Source organism: Fukomys damarensis, unplaced genomic scaffold (assembly GCF_012274545.1).
Source record: "Fukomys damarensis isolate Sample0158 unplaced genomic scaffold, DMR_v1.0_HiC HiC_scaffold_10, whole genome shotgun sequence".
Taxonomy (NCBI): Eukaryota; Metazoa; Chordata; class Mammalia; order Rodentia; family Bathyergidae; genus Fukomys; species Fukomys damarensis.
Window position 1 is genome coordinate 31,438,995 of NW_022900922.1, and position 20,723 is coordinate 31,459,717.

General features: G+C 36.7%; 1 pseudogene; it reads left to right on the plus strand.

Moving 5' to 3' along the window:
- The first annotated feature begins 1,103 nt into the window (after nt 1-1,103).
- LOC109117981 overlaps nt 1,104-20,723 on the plus strand; it is a 26,944-nt pseudogene continuing 7,324 nt past the window's right edge.

Consider the following 20,723-nt stretch of genomic DNA (forward strand, 5'->3'; position numbering starts at 1 on the left):
CACTCTATATACTTAAAGAATTTTCTCTTGTAAAATACAGCACATTATGCCCATGTTTACTGCAGGACTTTTCACAATAGCTAAGATATGCAGTCAGCCTAGGTCCCTGTCAAGAATGAAGACTAAATAAAATGTAGTATCTACATGCACTGGAATATTATTCAGCTGTAACCAAACCTGAATTCCTTTTACTTGAAGCAAAATGGGTAGAACCAGAGGACAATAAGCCAAGTGAAATAAACTGCACACAGAAAGACAAGTATCAGATGTTCTCAGGTGTGGAAACTTAAATTAATTTGAGAGTAAACATTGCAACCATGGACTAGGGGAGGTGTTAGAGGTGTGAGGAAGGGAAGGTTAGAAAAGCATAGGACATTAATGCCTTAATTTTCTATATTCCTAACACTTAATGCACTTAAATAACTTAAGAAATTCATAATTTAAATGTTTTTAAATTTTAAAAATTATTATCAAACTTTGTGGTGCATATGCTTCTTGAACAGTTTTAGCTGCCTTCTCTCTCTGCTCCCTTCATGTAAATGAGAACAAATATTTTAAATAATTTCAATTTTATCAATGGTTTTATAAAGATTAAACACATGACAAAGATTCTAGCCCAGCACTAATTTTATCTATAATTAATTTTATTAATATTCATATGATGTGAATTAACTATTAACTTAAGTAAATTTCAAATTACGTGGTTGTATAAGATTAATAACTAATGCTATCAATGATAACTGCATATACTATAGTCAAGACAGTGTCACTCATCAGAATGAATGATTGATTCTTTTTTTATAATTTTGAAGCATACTTCAGGCTGACCTTGAACTCTCAAAAAACCTCCTGCCTCAGCCTCCCAAGTGCCGGGATTACACCGTCTCCAAAATGAATAATTCTTATGTTTTTTTCCCCTCTATGTGGTTAGAAAAGATCAATTTTTGAACCTAGTTCTGGTTCTGATATGTTCACTGAGATCAAATTTCTCAGCACAGGCATTTTATTGGAGAATATTGAAACCAGAAGGTTCTTTTGGTATGACGTTGAGGAGAAGGAAAGGAAGAAGGAAAAGAAGAGAGGAAGGGATGCAGGCGTAATACATGGTGGACACAGAGATGTGCTGCCTGAATCTTCTACGAGAGAGGATGGTGACCCCGCTGTGGGGCTTTCCAGGTTTCCTCCTGCGACAGCAAACCTACCTACCTTTTGGGTGCACGGCTTTCACCTATGATGAGAACTCTACTTGTGTGGTATGTATTTCTAGTTTTTACTTGTCTCTCCGAAGCACACACTTTCCCTTTTCTCTTTCCTTACCCTGCCTCTTTATTCTTCCAGAATCTGTCTCTGATATGTACACTCGCGGCATAATTTCTCACCTTTTCTTCCCTAAGTGAGAGCACCTCTTGTACAGCTTCGTCTTTTGGGCAAGCATTTCATTTCCATGTTTTCATGCTCCAAGTCCATATCCCATGTTGCCTGTCCTTAGGAAGATTTTTTTTTATTACTCCTACTTCACTGAAAGTGATATAAATCACTAACTTGTTTGAATAATAAACAAATAAAATGGTATATAATTTTTCATTCTCTTCTTAGCAACTTGAATTTTATTACTCTGAATGCAGACCTTTAATCTAATATTATAAATACATAGTGAGCAACCTCAGCTTTTGCAATCTGTTTGCATTTGTAATGCAATATTTCTTCAGAATTATTCCTTTAAAAAGTCAAACTTATCTGCATCGCCATGCAGTGGTGTGTGACTATATTTCTTAAAGATAATAAAATGTTGCATGGGTTTCTCCTAATATCCCTGACCTCAGTAATGTATTTGTTTCCTTTACCTCTTCAAGAGACTACAGCATGTAGCAAACTAGTTTCTACATTATTATATTTCTATGAGTGATCAAATTTCCATAAAGATGAACATTTGAAAACAGGTCAAGTGGTCACGATCATAGAAATTTGAAAACACCTTCCTGCTAATCAGGAACAAAAGACGAATTAATCATTAATATATTTTGACACAATGAGTTTCTAGTGTGAAAGTTGCAGTAAGAGAATTAGAGTCCACTCTATCTACTTCCTTCATTTTGACTTGGGTGTATCATGGTTGACAGCCGCCTTTGGAAAAGACTTAAGGGTTGTTGCTACATGCAAATGTTCTGAATCTGTAAGTGAGAAAATACTCAACATGATGCTCAGGTAACACTATTCAGAGAGCTACGTGTGACAGCGCTTCCAAGGAAAGTGTTGTGTGTGGCTGCTGAAAGATGGTGGAAAATCCAGGGGAAAATGAGAGCTCAGGTGGATTAGCAGAACCTACGTAGGCACTGCTCATTTTAAAGATGTAGATGGTTGCAACGAGGATTCACAAGGTCCCCAGAGGCACTTCTTGATGTGATCTTTAGTCTGAAGGATGCAGCCAGTTGCGACACCTGGTTGTGGTTTGTTAGTCTCCACTGAAAAGACATATGAATTATTTCTATTTAAATTGTATTATTTTATATTACTTAACTATTTCATTCAAGTTGTTTCAAATACATTTTCTCATTCTCTTTTCATTAAGCTCTATTACCTAGTTGCATACATGTTATATGTATGTTTTTGTGTGTATAGATAGATAGATAGATATGACTATATGCAATACTTACTATTTTAAGCACACTTTTAAACAGGAAAGTGATGCAGAAGGGACATCTATAAATACTATGAGTTTCCTCTCCAGGGGCCGTCGGAAGCTTTTTATTTCTGCCAGTTATATCTCCAGCAGCCTGGTTCACATGATTATCAACCACAGAATCCAGGATATAGCATGGATGTCTTCACATAATACCGTGGATCCTTTGAACAAATTAGGTATATTCTGTTTCAAAAACAGTCTCCCCAGCAAGAAATCTACAGCGAAGTTGGATATAGCTAACAATCTTTTGATGTAGGGAAAACTTGCTAAGAAACATTGGGAATGAGGTACAGGTAACTTGGAGGGTAATACGTACATATGTAACAGATCTGTGCATGTAATCATATTTTTCAGTTTAGTAAACAGTCAACCATTCTGAATTTTCCACTGCAGTTTTTTAGAATAAGGTTGAAGATATTTAAAAATTTTATAAATTAGCCTATATATAGTACGCATTTTGGATTATTTCCCATCAAGACAAGCCTTCAGAATGACTCCCCTGTTCTCTTCTCCCCAACCCAGAAGCATCAGATAATTAGTTGAATGTTCACTGGATGTGTTAGGATGGGCATAGTTATATTGTTGCAGTCTTCCCTGGAGACACAAATGAAATAAAATTCATTTTAATCAGTTATAACTTGACTAGAATCCTCAATTTCCTCAGGAATTGAGCTTAGTTGGATGACCACTTTCTTTCTTTCTTTTCTTTCTTTCCTTTCTCTTCTTTTCTTTTCTTTCTTTCTTTCTTTTTTTGGTACTGGAGATCAAACTTGGGCCCTTGTGCTTGCGAGGCAGGCAGGCAGCGGAACCACTGAGCCAAATTCCCAGACCTGGAATAACCACTTCTAAGGACTCATTTTGTGACATATGTGGTCACCACCACCACTAGCTGACTCTCCTGCAGCCACTTTGCCCCTCAGGTCTACACGTGGCTGAGTCAGGAGCACAACACAAGGCCCTGACTCTGAGCCATAGAACTGTTTTGCACCCACGAATGTGCTCCTCTGAGTTTTGTTGCTCTCTGATGCGGTCTCTATTGTTATTCTATTGTACTAGAATAAGCAGGAGTCCTCATGCATCTCCCAGACCTTGAAATTAACCACTTTAATGCTTTCTTATTTGTAATATGTGGCCCTAAACTAGATAATGAAAAGCAAAAGTAAAAACACAGTAAATAATAAAATATAAAAACACTCTTTTCAGCACGAAGCTTCTGTTGTTGATGATGTCTTTATGTCACCTTCCATATTAACAAGATATGTTTCAAGATTCCTCAGGAGCCAGAAAATACTGTGTGTACAAAGAATTGTAAGATGTGACTCTGCTCTGCAGATGCCCACAAACAACTATAGAAAATGAAACATATCATAAGCCAGCTTGTATTCTGGGAGGGTCCTGGGGATTGAACCCAGGGCCTCATGCATGCTAAGCACTAAGCCACACACCCAAGAAGAGCCATGTATCTTACGAGTAATGTGCACTTGTAAATATTGGGGAGAAAGTTGCTGGTTTGACATATAAAAGGCAAACCACCAGTCATTTTGCAGCAGTGAACATAGGATAACTTCTGGTTGAGCCAAAAGCAGTGATTAGGCAGTGCTGGGTCTTTGCAGCTTTTGTCCTTTCTCTAGTGGTGTTTTCTGGAGTAACAGGATAACTGGGTTTCAGAACGTGGGTCTGCTGCAGGCAGCAACATGCATCAGACGTTTTATGGTCCACCTATTTCCTGATCAGAGGAGAAGTTCCAAACCCATTTTCATCATTGTTTGCAGATGCTCTCCTCCTCCAAATGTCTTTTTAAGTATCTAGACTCAGCAGTCTGGCTCTTTCTCTGGGTAGAGATCTCCTCCTCTGGCTACAAGCATAGTTACATGTTCCAATAGACAGACCTTCCAAGGACAAGACATTTCCAAATAACAAAAATATCTCTTCCTATTAGATATACACTGCCTCGAAACTAAGATAAGCATCGGTGAGAAGCATGACGAAGTCTTTCTGTGCACAAAGGCCAGGAATAGGAAAGCAGGAATGCTTGGCCGCAGTTCCTGGGAGAGTTACAGGATAGGAGCGCTACTGATAAAGGGAGGGGATAGCTCTGTCTCCGTCATTATGCTTCCAGGAGTGCTCGAAACTCAGCTGCACACAGTGGGAGATGGGTGGTCCCAGAAGAGGCAGATGGAGCAACGTGAGGAAGCTCAGAAGCAGAAGCTTCAGCCCTACTTGGAACCAGCCCCTGTCCTCCTTTGTCACACAGCCCAAGAGATTCTGAGCTTGCTTATTCCTTCCTGCAATTGGAAGCATAGAGTTCTTTGCCAAGAGAGGAGCTGCAAGGCTTCCTGCAGATGCCCTTCCAATCTGGTTTCTCAAGCCCCAGAAGAACTGATTCTGAGAGAAGTGTCAGTGTGGTTTTTGAAGTCCGAGTCAAGACAGTTCGCTATTAGGGCTTCAGCTTTGTGGAAGGAAAGAAATCTATTTTCTTTTTTCTCTTATGTGCTTTCTGCTGGTTCAGAATAATGCATATTGTTGCCAAGGATAAGAGGAAATTATATTTCCCACCATTTCTAATCTTCTTGAGTGGAACCAATTTATTTTGTGTTGAATAGGGGTGCTCATAAGCCAAAAGGTAGCCCTGGGACCAGATTGAGATATGAAGGGAAATTGAAGCACAATAAAACCCCATGTATGATGGTTTGCACCAGATCCATAATTACCACAGACAATGTTCTCTTGCAGACAGGTGCAGGTAATTAAGCAACACACTGACAATTTTTCAGTCCCTTAGCCATTTCCGAGGGAGCTTGGATAAAGCCAGACTCAACAGACAAACCTTTCTAGACAGGGTCAGGAACGAAGGAGGACATCCCTTCCACTGTCCAGCTCATAGGAAACAATTATAATTTCACTTTGTTCTTTTGGCCGAATGTAAAATTCACCTAGCATATCTTATCTGGCCAGCTATCTTTTGGCACAAAAGTGGCTACAATGCAAAATGGATTAAATTAATATTTAAATTAGGATTCTCAAACTAAATTACATGTTTAAATTCCAAAACTTCTCAGAATATGGGTTTTGTCAGTAAAAGTGTGATATATTACTACAATAACCAAAATAGAAATACAGGGTATTATTAAAATAATGATGGTACCCATGTGTTACTTGCCTGTCGTAATGCACCTGTCACTTAATCAAAATCACCTAGAAATTCACGAGGCAGCTATTAGATCTATTCTACAGATAGGGAAGCTCAGAGGGATTAAGAAAGTTTTCTAAGACCGTAGAGCTGGAAGAGTGGAGTTTGAAAACCTCAGGGAATAGCTTTTCTTCACATGAACAGCTAAAGTGCATATCATTCGGGTATCACCGTGTCTTCAGAAAAAGTTGGGAAGTCAAAACTAATCAATAGTTGGATTTCAGTCTGTAATTGATTTTTCAGGTTTTCATTAATAGTAGCAGCCTTAAATTAGAGTTCTGAACTTGGAACCTTACGATCATCCTGAAAGTTTTTCACTAGAGAATATAGTCATATTATTTTAAGTGGCTGAATTTTTCTGCAGACCACTTACAGTAATTGGGTTTTAGCAATGAACTGAAGTGTCTCCAACCCAAGTTTATACTCTGTACTTCAGAATGTGACTCTGTTTGGAGATAGTTTATTTGAAGTGGTGATCGAGTTAAAAATAAGGGGACCTTGATTTAATCTAACTGGTGTCCTTTTGGGGGGTTTTGTTTTATTTTGTTTTGTTTGTTTGATTGATTGTGGTACCAGGGATCGAACTCAGGTCTTTGTGCTTGCAAGGCAGGTGGCAGAACCACTGAGCTAAATGCCCAAAGTTACCATTGTTTTTCTTTTTTTTTTTTTTTTTCTTTTTTTGGACCAGGGATCATACTTAGGACTTTGTGCTTTCAAGGCAGGCGGTGGCACCACTGAGTTAAATCCCTGGCCCCTGACTGGTGTCCTTCTAAGAATAAGAGATTAGAGAGGGATGTCAGGAGCATACGTTCACAGACGAAAGACCAGAGGAGGATGTGAGGAGAAGATGCATGGCCATCTGCAACCCCAGGAGTAAAGCTTGAGGGGGAACCAACCCTGCACACATCTTAGCTTCTAATCTACAGCCTTGTGTGTAAAAATGCATTTCTGCTGATTCAGACAGCAGTATGACATTTTGTTATGATCACCCTAGAAAAATAACATAATATTTTATGAAATTTTTATGAAATTCAAAAATATGTAAATTCTTACTAACAAACTGTTTTTCCTTTTTTTTTTTTTTTTTTTTTTTTTTTCTTTTTTTGGACCAGGGATCATACTTAGGACTTTGTGCTTTCAAGGCAGGCGGTGGCACCACTGAGTTAAATCCCTGGCCCCTGACTGGTGTCCTTCTAAGAATAAGAGATTAGAGAGGGATGTCAGGAGCATACGTTCACAGACGAAAGACCAGAGGAGGATGTGAGGAGAAGATGCATGGCCATCTGCAACCCCAGGAGTAAAGCTTGAGGGGGAACCAACCCTGCACACATCTTAGCTTCTAATCTACAGCCTTGTGTGTAAAAATGCATTTCTGCTGATTCAGACAGCAGTATGACATTTTGTTATGATCACCCTAGAAAAATAACATAATATTTTATGAAATTTTTATGAAATTCAAAAATATGTAAATTCTTACTAACAAACTGGCAAGGATATAATAAATCCTATAGATGATAAATGAAACAAAAAGATTATTATGAAGAACTTTAAATATAAAAATGGTTCTAATTAGTCAACCTTGAAATATCTATTTCCCACTTATAAACATGAAAACAGATTTCTCTTTTGCCAGTTCGAATACAGATGGAACAACTAAGGGCCACAGGCGATTGCTTTAAATGCATGCAGTGATTAGGACTTTTTTCATTGCTATATATTACTGGTTTCTCTAAAGAAATGTGACTTTAAATAGTGGAGCAGAAAAAAGGAAATAAATAGCAAAATCAGAGCTCTATTATGTCTCTGCCAAGACTTGTTATACATCATTTTAAAAATACAGTAAACCCCTTTGGATCTCAATTTCTCTATATCTGAAGTAAGGGAATTGGACGACATGAGTCCTGGTTTCCCTCCAATTAGCATTATTATGTAAAATTAAATAAAAGAGCAACAGTGAAAATAAGGTTTCTGAAGAAAAGATACGTGAACATTTTGTCTAAACAAGTGACATGTAAGCATTTAATTCAGGAATTCTTAGGAAAAATGAAATCATTGTGACAAAGATATTGACTATTTGTTCTCCCCTTTAATTAAAAAATAAAAGAGTGAAACGGATTCCAATGAGCAAGATAAATAATCTTTTGTAGGGGAAAATGCCCTAGTTTTGAAGGTGTTTACAAGGGAGTTAATTCACAGCCCCAGCGGGCACTTTTCTTTTGTGGAAAGTTTTAGTCGAATGGTGATCACTTATTCATTTGTTCTTTCACTAAACACAGCAAACACTTATTATGTAGTAAGCCATCTATTGGATACTAGAAATAAGTTAGTGAGCAAAAGTAGAAGAAAGACCCCAACACAATACTTATATAGAAAGGATTAATCAAATTAACACAAAAATGAAAGCAAAGTCACTTGAAGAAAACATACCAGAATCTATAGGAAGAAACAACAGCAGCAGTTCTACCCAGGGTAGAACTAAGCAGAGATCTGAAAGCATAAAGATACTCCTCTTATCCTGTAAGTATATCAGCTCCCTTTCTTTCTTATCAACAGAATTCTTCTCAACAGAATCCTTTGCTTTCTTTTGGGTATAAGCAAGCTCAGTGAGATAACTAATTGTTGGTCTTTGTTCCAACTAGGACAGCCTATATGACAGATGGGGTATCTGAGAAGGAACCCAATCACTGTAAGTGACTTCTCAGGACAGGCTATTTTTCCAATACAGCCACTACACTTTTCTCTTTGTTACTTACCTTTTCTTCCTTCTTGAAATGGTGATGCAGTATTTTGAGGTATGACAGCCATTTTATGGTCATGAAAAGCAAAACCACATGACAAGTGAGGCAGAAATGGATCAAAGGATTTTTTGACTTATTTTCTAATGATAAAAATGTAATACTTTTCCTGAGCAAAAGGAGTACTATTTGGCCATAAAGAAGGATAAGCTTGAGAGATTTCTAGGTAAATGGATGCACCTTGAGACCACATTCTTAAGTAAAATAAATCAGACACACATGTGTAAATATGAGATTTACACATGGTGTGAGAAACTGGAAGTGTAAATAAGAACCAAAATGTACAATTGCTTTTATGAAATGCAAAGAGATTGTTCAAAATTATACTGAGTGTGGGATACTTTCTTAAGAAGTAAAATATTTTAAGCAAAAAAGGGTAGAATTAGTAGGAAATGAGTTGAGAGATTACAAATTATATAAAAATATATTCTTTTAAGACCACAATACACAGTGTATTTGCCACTGTTATTCTCTAGTTAATTTTGTCATGAAAAATTACTTTTTCATAGAACAGTTTTTATATTTTCTTTATTAATAGTTACTTGTGTTACATTAAAATAAAGAAATAACTAGAACTCAAAATGTTGACTCCAATTGGTAAGTCACACTGGAGATGCTCTTCACAGGTCTGCATAGTGCATCCCTCCGGGTGTGTGCACTCTCTGTGTCTTACGTCGTTGGGTATTTCCAGCTGGCCCACTGTTGAGGGTAGCTTGGAATTCTTCTGCTCTCACTGGCAAGGTTTTTACTTACCAAGTGTCTGTTGTGTTTCCACTGAGCTGCTCATCAGTTGAGCTTTGCACTGTAATTAGGTAATTTACATATCACTGAAACAATAAAACATGGGCATCAAAAGAAGTTTTATAGAAACTAAGTTAAATCCTTTTTACAGTTAAGTACCTGGGAGTTGCTAAAAACATGAGACAAAAGTTTTAGGCAAAGCACTGCTGAAAATTCAGAAGAAATAATATAGAATCCAAGAAACATCTAAATGCTGTGCAAGTGTATTTATGCTCTTTATTCATTGCTCCAATTAAAACAAAAATGAAAATTATGGAGGGTCCAAAATGACTTGTGTTGGAAAGGCCACAGAGATATACAAGAAAGCGAATAAACTGACTGATATTCAGAGAAAGATCTTATCAAAAACTGTCCTTACTCCAATTATAAAAATTATTGCATTTTTATATTTATTTTCCATCATTTCATATTGTGAGTGACATTTTTTCTTAACTAACCAAATTCTAATTCTAACTGCACTATTATTTTAAGCAGCAATTACATTATTTAAAACCTATTTTAAGACTAAAAATTTGACACAGTAAATGCCTAACTCTAACCCTATCTTTGGTTCAATATGCTAGCTGTGTGTGAACACAAAATATGATTTAAGTAGTAAATGTGGCTTTGGTATCGTTTCCATTTCTCAGTCTCCGACCATTGTCTTGTAGAAATATTATCAAAATATCTGTCTAAACATTTGTAAAATTGATACATACAAATAACAGGCATTGATCATGACGATCTGCATTTCCTGTGAACACCGGATAGCATTGGTCAGTCTATTCATTGATGGGGAACCTTTTAGAACTTTCAGTAACACAAACAGCAGCACACATGCCATAGGTTCACCACGAGTGGTCTGTATTCTTTCATTGTGTGAGATGTTCTTTGATTGTAAAGGAGGTAAATTCTGAAATGTGAAAATTCCACTGAGTCAAAACAGGTTTATGTACTTAGTATGCTACGTAAGTAAATTAAACAGCTGAACAATACTAAGTTGCAGCAAATGACACACCAAAGGCTTGAAAGAGTTAATTAGCTTCCTGAAGGCCAACCTGGCATAAACCAGTTTCCTTATGTGACACATCCTTTTTACAAGAAAACAAAATGGCTAATTGCCAAAAAGCAAAACACAAAAACAAGAAAACTGCCTAATTCTACAGGTCTTTAATAGCTAAATTTTGGCAATTTATTGTAGGCTGTGCTCCCAGTTGCTGAGTAATGGTATCACGTAGGAATTCAACGACAGCTGTAAGTGCCTGCAACTTTCTTTGCTTGTGTAGAAATCTGTCCTATCGTGGCTTATGATACCAATATTGGGTCCAGTCACCATCAGATTTTTTAATTGCCTATGATTGCCCTAAAGTTCTGCACCATTCCAACATCATCTCATGCAATCATATAGCTGAGGTTCAGGTTTGTTCTTTATGCAAAATAATGCTGCTAATGTACTTATCCCCCTCTATAGAAGATGCTGATCATGCTCCATTTATGTCTTAGTCCAGCTGTGACTGTGCTCCTCTGAGTAGCCTCTGTTCTCAAACAGCAGTAGCCAAATCTATAAAGAATAAATGTACACCAAGAAGCTCAAATGAGCAATAGAAGTAGACTTACACATTAGAGTCAGTCTCATCTTCCCTGGATCAAAATTTTCCCACATTTCTTTAACCACATAAGAACACCTCTCAGTAAGGGGAATAGCTGGGTATCTATCCAGTAATACCTAGTAGCAAATTCTCAACTTAACCAGTTTTCAACAGTTTTATTCATAGAAAGCAGATCTAAGAGTTAGATTCAATTTTTATCATGGGTTTAATGTTCCTCATAACATTATCAGTATTTAGATGTTATGAAAATAAGTGGAATCACAGAAGAGTGAAGTATGAGACAAAGTGAGGGCCAGAGTAGAACTTTAAAATCACCAAGAAACAGTGTGTAAGAGGGTTGTTGGAAACCAGAGTGATGGTGCACAGGAAAATGTTTGCAAAAAGGAGAAGGAGGTTCCCCATATGAAATGCTTCTAAGCCATGAATTAAGATCTGGTGATTGAATGTTGCCTCTAAGACCAAACATAAAGTTGGCCCTCATGACCTTGCCAATCTCAATCTCATCAGAGCCACGTGATTAAAATCATGCCATAATGGAAAGTGATCGTTGTTTCTTTTCCCCCAGTGGGAAAAATTAAATAGGTCTATATATTAGGATCCATAAAAGACAGGAATTTCAAATGTAAAGCAGGCAGGGGAAGATCAGGAAATTGAAGTCCTTCGGTTTAGTAGCCCATCTTCAATACGATTTCCAAGGATTTCTACCTCTGATATTCATACTGGTTGTAGTTGCCTGTTTCACACAAGTTGGTTTACATTATAAATAGTTGACAAAAGTTATGTTATGTCACCACTGAGATTAGGTGACTAAAAACACTATGTTTCACTGATCTTTCTTGTACTCACTCTGGATGGGGCACTTGCCATCCCTGATGAAGCACAGGGATTCTGTGCAGAGGCCCTGTGGCAAGGAACTGAGGTCTGTGCCCACAACCTGCAGGGATCTGAATGAGTGAGCTTGGAAGTAGGTCCTCATTCAGCTGGATCACAGTCTTGTAACTTCATGAGAGATCCAGAGCCCAGACCAACCACCCAAGAAGGCTCTGGATTTCTGGCTCTTAGAAACTGAGATAATGCATTTTTGTTGATTTCATTTACTCAGTATTATGCTAATTTACAACAATAAGTAATTAATGCAATAGAAAAGTATAGCAAAAGGTAAAGGGATCCAAGTTTTATAAAAAAAAATATTTTTAGATAAGAGACTTTCCACTGCTACAAGGCAAAGATTATCTTGTTGGTATGAATGTAAGTAAATGTCTAAGTCTCATTAACTTCACAGCTCACAGGCTGTATGCTTATTTTTTAGTGTAAATTCTTCTTTAGCCTCTCTTTCCTTGTGGGTGTTAGTGGAAATAAAGTAGTCCCTGTCAACCCAAGCCCCTTGTGGTTATTAGGAAAATGAAGTAAGCTACTAATCAAGGGCACTACTAGGCAAGTAGTAAAAATATGAAGAGTAATATCTAATTCAGAAGTTGGAGACACACACAAACACACACACACACACTCACAGAGCCTGGTATATGCTTGACAAGGAAGAAATTAAGAAAGTAGGCAAAGAAATGAGTAAAAATAATGAAATTGGGAGTCTGAAGTGTAGGTGGGTATGATGAGGGGGTGGGATGTTTGTCATAGCAATCTGAGCAGGGTACCCACTGTAGTTAACAAGTACAAGGCAACAATGCTGGCAGTGTCTGATGTGGAGGCAGTTGGAGGGAACTGGTGAGGAGGAGGACACCAAGGAGTTAGGCTTGTGATTGGTCATCTACCTGGACCCAATTGATGCAGGAAGATAGCAAGAGTTTAGGTAGAACAATGGCCACAGAACCAAGGAATACAGAATACTCTGGATGGCAGCACTGGGAAGAAGTGATATTGCATGTTGGATGACAGAAGTTGTAAGTGAGTAGAAATCTCAATGACCAAGTGCAGAAGTAAAGCCATGGCCTTGGGCATTGAGGAAGGATAACTCTAAGGCCTTGGCTTTACACAGTAAGGCACTTGTGTGAGCCACTCTCTTTACTCCCGTGTATAGTAGCCCTGGCTGGGAAAACAGTGAGCTCAAACAATGCACTAGAGGGAGAATTGGGTGAAGGGAATGGATGAAAATTGCTTTTTCTATGTTAATTCTGCCTGACTTTTAGGGAAGATGGCCAGCTCCATGTCTGGTGACTGGGAAATGTTCCTTCTGGGAAAATGAGATTCATTGCTAATGATATGGAGCTTGGATTAGGCATTCTCTTTGGCTCTAGATCCCTGGAGAGAGTGCAAATCAGGAAAAAGTCAACACAGCCTTAGACCAGTTACTATCTGTTAGATGCTATCATTTCTGACATGGAGTTGAGATGTTGAATTATGACCTGCTTGACAGTATTGTTTGTGATAGTATAAATTTAGTAGAAATGAAGAAAAAATTTTAATTTCAAAGAAAAATCTTTTCAGAGGGATGGAATATTACCTCAGTGGCTGTTTGAAATTATTAGGTCAGAGTAATCCTGAAGACTAAGAAGATCATTCTTGGGGTGGAAGGCATCTGGAGAGGAGAGACTACAAAATAGATTCCCAGCATTCTATGTAATCATCACTTCTACTACATGTGTTAAGTAAATAATGGGACAGTGACTTAAAACTTGTCTTAATGCCATTTTTTGGACAAATTAATTACAATTAATTCCCATCTAAATCATTTTAAACATATAGGTATGGTTGTATTTCTTACAGAGTCATTTTCACAGTTATGATCTACAAAATCTGTGAAATCTGGGTTCCTTCTTAGTTTCTCAACTCAGAGTTTGCCTAGAGCATTGTGTAGAACATTCCACAGGATTCACTGAGAAGATGAATTAATACATGTGTGCAAAGGATGTAGCTTGAAAGGGTGCCAAGAATTTGCATAGATCCTGCTCCTCAAAATTTTATTTGCAATGTTTTTGTATGTCCTTTAAAACTACATTTTCAATAAGTAAACATAAAATTGCCATTATCCACAATGTTTGATACACAGCAAAAAATTTAATATATTATTTATTATATTTATCACATCTATCATTCCAAAATTGCTTAACCAAATTTTCTGTGTTCATGATCATGAAAAATTAAAAAAGAAATGTGAAGTATGCACAGAAAATAATGTGGTTTGTTTTTTCATCATTCAGAGATAAGGTAAACAATAGCTTTTTAAAAGAAAAAATGCATTCTCAAATGTCATTTAATTTTTTCATCTCTGCATAAACAACTGAATCTATTCATCCACAGTTCATTTCTTTCCATTACCTGTGCTATAATAGTTTAAAAACTATTTAGCTGACATAGTTCAAATGAAATTTGATTTTTCTTTTTCAGTGAGATTTAAATTAATTTATCATGAAGAGATACAAATACTTTATTTATATTTGCCAAACCAAATGTCTAATAAAGAATTGTGGCTATATTATGAAGATCTTCAAATAGATAACTTCATTTTTCCAACAACTCTCCAGTCTATTGACAATGACTCAGACAATCCTTTGGAGTACACACAAGCATCACTTCTACAATCCTTGTCACTGATGTATCACCATTTTTAGTTTACACATACATATCTGTGATACTTTTCCTGTATAATACAGGACAAGGGCTGTCTGTTTTATGTGACATTTTCTTTAATTATTGCATATCATATAAGGAAACTGAAGCACATAATAGCTAAATAATTACCTGAAAATGTTTGATTCTGAATTTAAATCATTCCTTGCTTATGTCTTTCATAATAAGGCTGAACTAAATTGTAAATGAATGTGGACAATATGCTGAAAATTAAGTAAATATTCAGATTAAAGAGAATATTCCATGACAAGAAAAATCTTCCATGTCTACAGAGAGATGAGAGCACAAAAGCTGCATTTAAATTATATTTAATAATATTATAACTAGTTAAAAACTTTGCAGTACTGAAAGAGACATGATTAGCCATTACTACAGTGGTGCCTTGGTTCACAGTCAATCTCTCCATGATTCTGGTCTCAAACTGAATTGGATGAAAACTAAATCAAATTTCCCCATTAGGTTAACATTGAACCTAACTGTTGTATATCTTTTAGAAACATCTGAGATCCTGCGTTCCAAAAGAACATGATAAAACCAGGCCTTGTAAAGCTCCAATGATAAAAATTGAAGCTAAGTAGAAATTATCCATTAGGGTTCTAAGTTTTCTTTCTTCTAGATTCCAAAAATATACAACAAAAAGATAATTTGAGGGTTTCTGGGTAGCACAGTAAGGAAATTGTTTTAAAAAGGCAGAAAATATCTAGGTAATTTATGCAGAATATTTTTTATTATCTCCAAAATGTGAGACATTTGGAAGCACATATGTTCTTATTTCCCAGTAGACACACAATTGCAGCATAGAAAGAATGGGTCGTCCTCCTTAGTGAGAGAGCAGACTTGAGAGCTGTAGATGCTCAACACCTTTCTGATTCTGAAATCACATTTTACCCCCTTTCAAAAGTGTACTAAGCAGAACACATTTTATTTATCAGCAGTCCCCAAGGAGCAATGATTGGGTTGGAACCCAGATGTAACCGTGGAAATGCTGGGAGGATTCCCCACAGGGTAAGTACGTGAAGGCTGTAATGATGGATGTCCATGCTAAACTTACCATTTTCTCCATTGCTCTAAATATCAAGTGTTATGAAGCTAGTTACAGGATTTATGCAAGCACAAGAAACAGCTACACCCTCCTAATCACATTAAGTATTGGCCTTTACTCATTGCAGACTAGGCCTTTCAGGAAAATCTGTATCTATCAGATTTTAAATGACCACCAGATAAAGAGGGAGAACTGAAGATCAGAATCAGTGGCTCATTATTTCATTGGAATATCAGAAAAGTTTCAAAGCAAATAACTTCAAGTTATAGAGAAATGCTAATCCCAAGTGATATATTCACCAAAGCCTCACGGAAGGATTTTTCATCAAATTTTGGAAGACTACTTTAACAGACAAATAAACATCTGTAGGTATATTTATATAATTGTCACAGTATTTTATTTTCATTTCGTTATTGTTCAAAGTAAGTACAAGCATTGGGGGTATCAAATATCTTCAAATTTATTTTGACTTATGAACAAATTCCCGGGGAAATTTTTTATTTTAACAAAATAAATTTTCCTACTCCTAATGATATGACCCTCTGTGCAGATTTATTTATTTATTTATTGGTATCAGGGATCGAACCCAGGACCTTGCACTTGTGAGGCAGGAGAGGCACCACTGAGCTAAATCCCCCCTGGCCATCTGTCTATATTTTTAAAAGAATGAGGATGTTGTGTGTCCATTAGAGGGATGTTTGATATATAAGAAGCTTTCAGAGGATGATATTATAATTGGAAGAGTCTATATTCACTTGGAAATTGTTGTGTGGATTGAAAAATTTAAAAGACAGAATATTGGTAAATCAAATTTTAATGTCTCAAAAAATGTAATGTCTCCATTTCTTAGAAAAGCTTCTTCATTTCTAAATCTATAAGCCAATACAAGTAGAATGAAGATATTTATTGCCTGCAAGATATAATTTAAAAATGGCTTCTTTTTCCAACTGCAAGTGGAAAAAAATTGATACCTGAAAGATTGAAACTTTTAAATAAAGTAACATAAGGTAGTAATGAATAAGGGCCAATCACTAAAGTGAATCATACCATGCAGTTGTATTAAATTCACAATACACTTCTCTTTAAGTCCTCTGGGTTTTGCATGGCAGGGTCTTCAAAAGTATACAGTAAACACGAGCCAGCCATAACAAGGACATTCATTTTATTTTACATTTTTAAATGACACAAAATAATTTTACATTTTTGTGGAGTGCCACATGCTATTTCACTACACGTAGACAACATACAATGAGCAGGTCAGGGTAATTAGTGGGTATCACCACCTCAAACACTAGCATCTCTTGATTGAGAACAATTCACAATCTTTTCTTCTAGATATTTAAAAAATACAGTAACTTATCATTAACTATAGCCACCCCCATGTTTTATAGAATACTAGCACTTATCTACCTGTGTTTTTGTGTTCAATAACAAATCTGTTTATCTCCTCCTCTGCCTTTCCTTCTTCTGACCCTGGTGACCACTGTTCTTCTCTATACTTCATGAGACCAATTTATTTAACTTTGACATAGAAGTGAGAACATGCAGTGTTTGTCTTTCTGTGCCTTACATATTTAATTTAACATAATAAAGCACCTTGGAGTTTAACTGCATCATGTACAAACGCATTAGTTCATTTGGTTATTTCAGTTTCTCTGAAGTGTATACACAGAGTATTTATAAAATTTTACAAATAAAGAATATAGGGAATCCCATGAAAATAAATTTCTTGGTGATGCTTACAGAAAACGTCAGGCCCAGGTATTCACACTTCAAGTTCAGTTTAATTCTTATTAAATTGTGCTACGATTAAGACATAATCCTGTGTATTGAGTCTTCTAAAGAAAGCTATCATCTTATATTATAAGCTTTCTACTACTGTAAAGTTTCTACATTAATGACAAAACATGAGACTATACTCACAGAAAAGAACCCATAGATAAACGTAAAAATACTTGACATTTGTTTGTTATTTTCCATAAACTAAATACAAGTTTAATTTAAAAGGTCTTCCCAGGAATATATACTAAGAAATGTTTGGAAATAGCAATGCTGGTTTACTCATTTTTCTTTTTCTCAAATTCTTCTATTGAAATATAACTTAGTGTCCAAAAGAGAAAAGCAACAGAAACAACATAAACCCAAGAGTAAAAGTTCAGAAGTCTTTATGGATTAGTAATCAAACTTGAATAAGGAAGAATTGAAAATGTACTAAAAATGTCTATAACTTATAAGGCACCATTCAATCAATCCCTTCAAAAAGTAATTCCCACTAGCTCTATTTTAGAGCTTTTTAAGTAACACTGCAAAACTGTGCATTTTGGACAAAAGAAGGAACATAGATAATTACAGGTTGGTTTAGAAGATACCATTCATAAAATGTTGAAATCAAAACAAAGTAAATAAACTGTCAAAAATAGGAACCCGGAATCTTGTATTTGATAAAACACCATTGTTTTGGTTCTAGAATCATGCTGAGTTTTTGTTTCACAGAATATGCTCTATTACAATTGTGTACATATTTACCTTTCCTATAGAAACTCATTACATTGAACAAGAGGAAAATTTTGAGCAGGTTTACCACAGAATTCTACAACATTCTGAAAATGAAGTTATATCACAATGTCTTACAGGTCTGGAATTACAGTGCATCATCAAAGTAAGTGAATTAGTATTTTAACTAACTAGTTAATTGGTTGCCATTTGAGAGGGATTTTAATTGTCTATTTGTATTTCCTTCATATCCCATGTCATTATTCCTTAAATTTGAGAATTTCTAGAAGGCCATACATGGCAATAAGTTGAAAATCATTTGTTTAGTTTTGTTTGTGATAGCTCCACTCCAGTGTAATATAAGCCAAAGGAGAATATCCTTCCCACCCTAAGAACCCTACAGTGACACATGAAAAAAGCCATCAGCCCGCTGGTCACGAGCAGGGAACTAAGGGCCATTGATGCAAAGACACAAAGAGGGGAGGAGTGCTGACAAAGTCTCAAGCACAAGAGCTTCCCTGTACTTGTGAGTGGAGTAGGAAGACTGAGAACCAACCTACACACCGTGAGGCTCTCACTGGATAACACACAATAGCATTAACCATTCGTGTCATGCCTGTTCCTGTGGCACAGTTGCATGGGGACTGGAGACAGTTAAATGTGGGGCAGGATTCTGGGAGAAATCCTACCCTTACCAAAAGCTTGGGAAATGGCAGTGAGGTTTTCCAGAGCACAGGCACACAGAAGATCACCAGAACAATGGCAAAACCCAAACTCAGCTAACTGCTGACCCTGTTGATGTGGCCCCACGCAGCAACTGTCTTACACAGAAGAGCTGGGCCGATTTCTGGGAATGAATCCTCCACCTGTCTTTAGAAAGGCTCTCCTGTTCTTCTACCACAATGCAGAAATTAGGAGACATGAAGTCAGAAATTGTGAGGCACCAGAAAAGGTGAGAATAAAACAAAATGGCCCATTAAGAAGAGATAAAATGGTCAACTAAGTCACTTCATGAGATAGCACTTACCTGAAAATTATCATATAGAGACTTTCAATTAACTCTATCAATCTAGTAACATATCAAAGCATCCTGCAGAAAGAGTCGACAGTGCTGTGTTAAGGTTATTCAAAGAAACCGAATCAATAGGATAGCTGGTCAGATTTCTCTGGATAACCGTGACTACTACACTGAGAAACTAAGGGGTCTTGCTGGGGAAGCGGATGACTGCCACTCATGGTATCCAGCTGCTGCTTCTCCGGAGGAGCGAATGTCAGGGGCTGCAACTCTGGATCTGCCCAACTCTCCTCATTTCCATGTAGTAGTACATTTATTACATGACCTCCCTTCTGTAATGAGAAAAGCCTTTCATTTTCAGTATGACAAATATTTAGTAAATGGAGTTTTTCTTTCTTTCTTTCTTTCTTTCTTTTTTGCTAATGCAGATGTTTCTGGGAAGATATTTGTGGGTTTAATTTACATTTATAATCAATTGACTTTAACTAAGGTAAGTTACCCATCACCGTGTGGGTGGCTAAAGGAATGTTTTTCCTCTGGAATAGAAAGAATTCTATCTTAAAGCTGCTAAAATCATTTTGTTTGTGTTTACTGCCTGTCCTATGGAATTCAGACTCACGAATGCAAAAATCCACTTTTCCTTGAATTTCAAGTCAGCTGTCTCCACAGATTTCACACTTGAAAACTCCTGCAAGTGTGTGAGCTGCTCTGTTAAAATATAGGAATACATACGTGCATAAAAGAATAAACAGAAAGGTTGTAAAGAGTTGGCTCACAGGACTACTGAGGTTTAAGTGTGAATCTGAAAAGCAGGCCAGGAGGCTCAAATTTCCACCATGAGTCAACCAGTGTTTGAGTCCTGAGACAAAAGAGAATCTGGAAACAGAATCCTTTCCTTTTTGAGAGAACTCAGAATTTTTCCTCTTAAAGACTGATTGTGAGGCCCAGGCACATTAAGGATGGTAATCGGCTTCACTGAAAGTCCACTGATTTAAATATTAATCTCATCTTTAAAATCCCTTCACAGTGACATTTAGGCTGTCATCACACAATTGGAGTTAGTGTATAAAATTAACTATCACATGGCTTGGCTCCAAGGAAGACACAGTGTATGTGTCCAACTTGCCCTTCTCCTCGACAAACAATGACTTATACTGGATATTTTCCAAGTTCAACAAAGTTGTAAAGGTTACTATCATGAAAGACGAAGATATGAGGAAGAGTACAGGGGTTGCATTTGTACTATTTTTGAATAAAGACTCTGCACAAAACTGCACCAGAGCCATAAACAACAAACAGTTGTTTGTGGAGTGATAAAGGCAAACATTGCTATTGACAATGGGAGAGCAGCTGAACTCATTCGAAGCCAAAACTACTTTGATAAATCGAAGCTTTACAAATGCGGGGAAAGTGGACACTTAAGTTATGCTTGTCCAAAAGATATGCTTGGAGAATGTGAGCCTCCAAAGAAGAAAGAAAAAGAAAACTGATTGAGGCTCTCTGGGGGGACCCCGTCCCGCGGGGAATAGG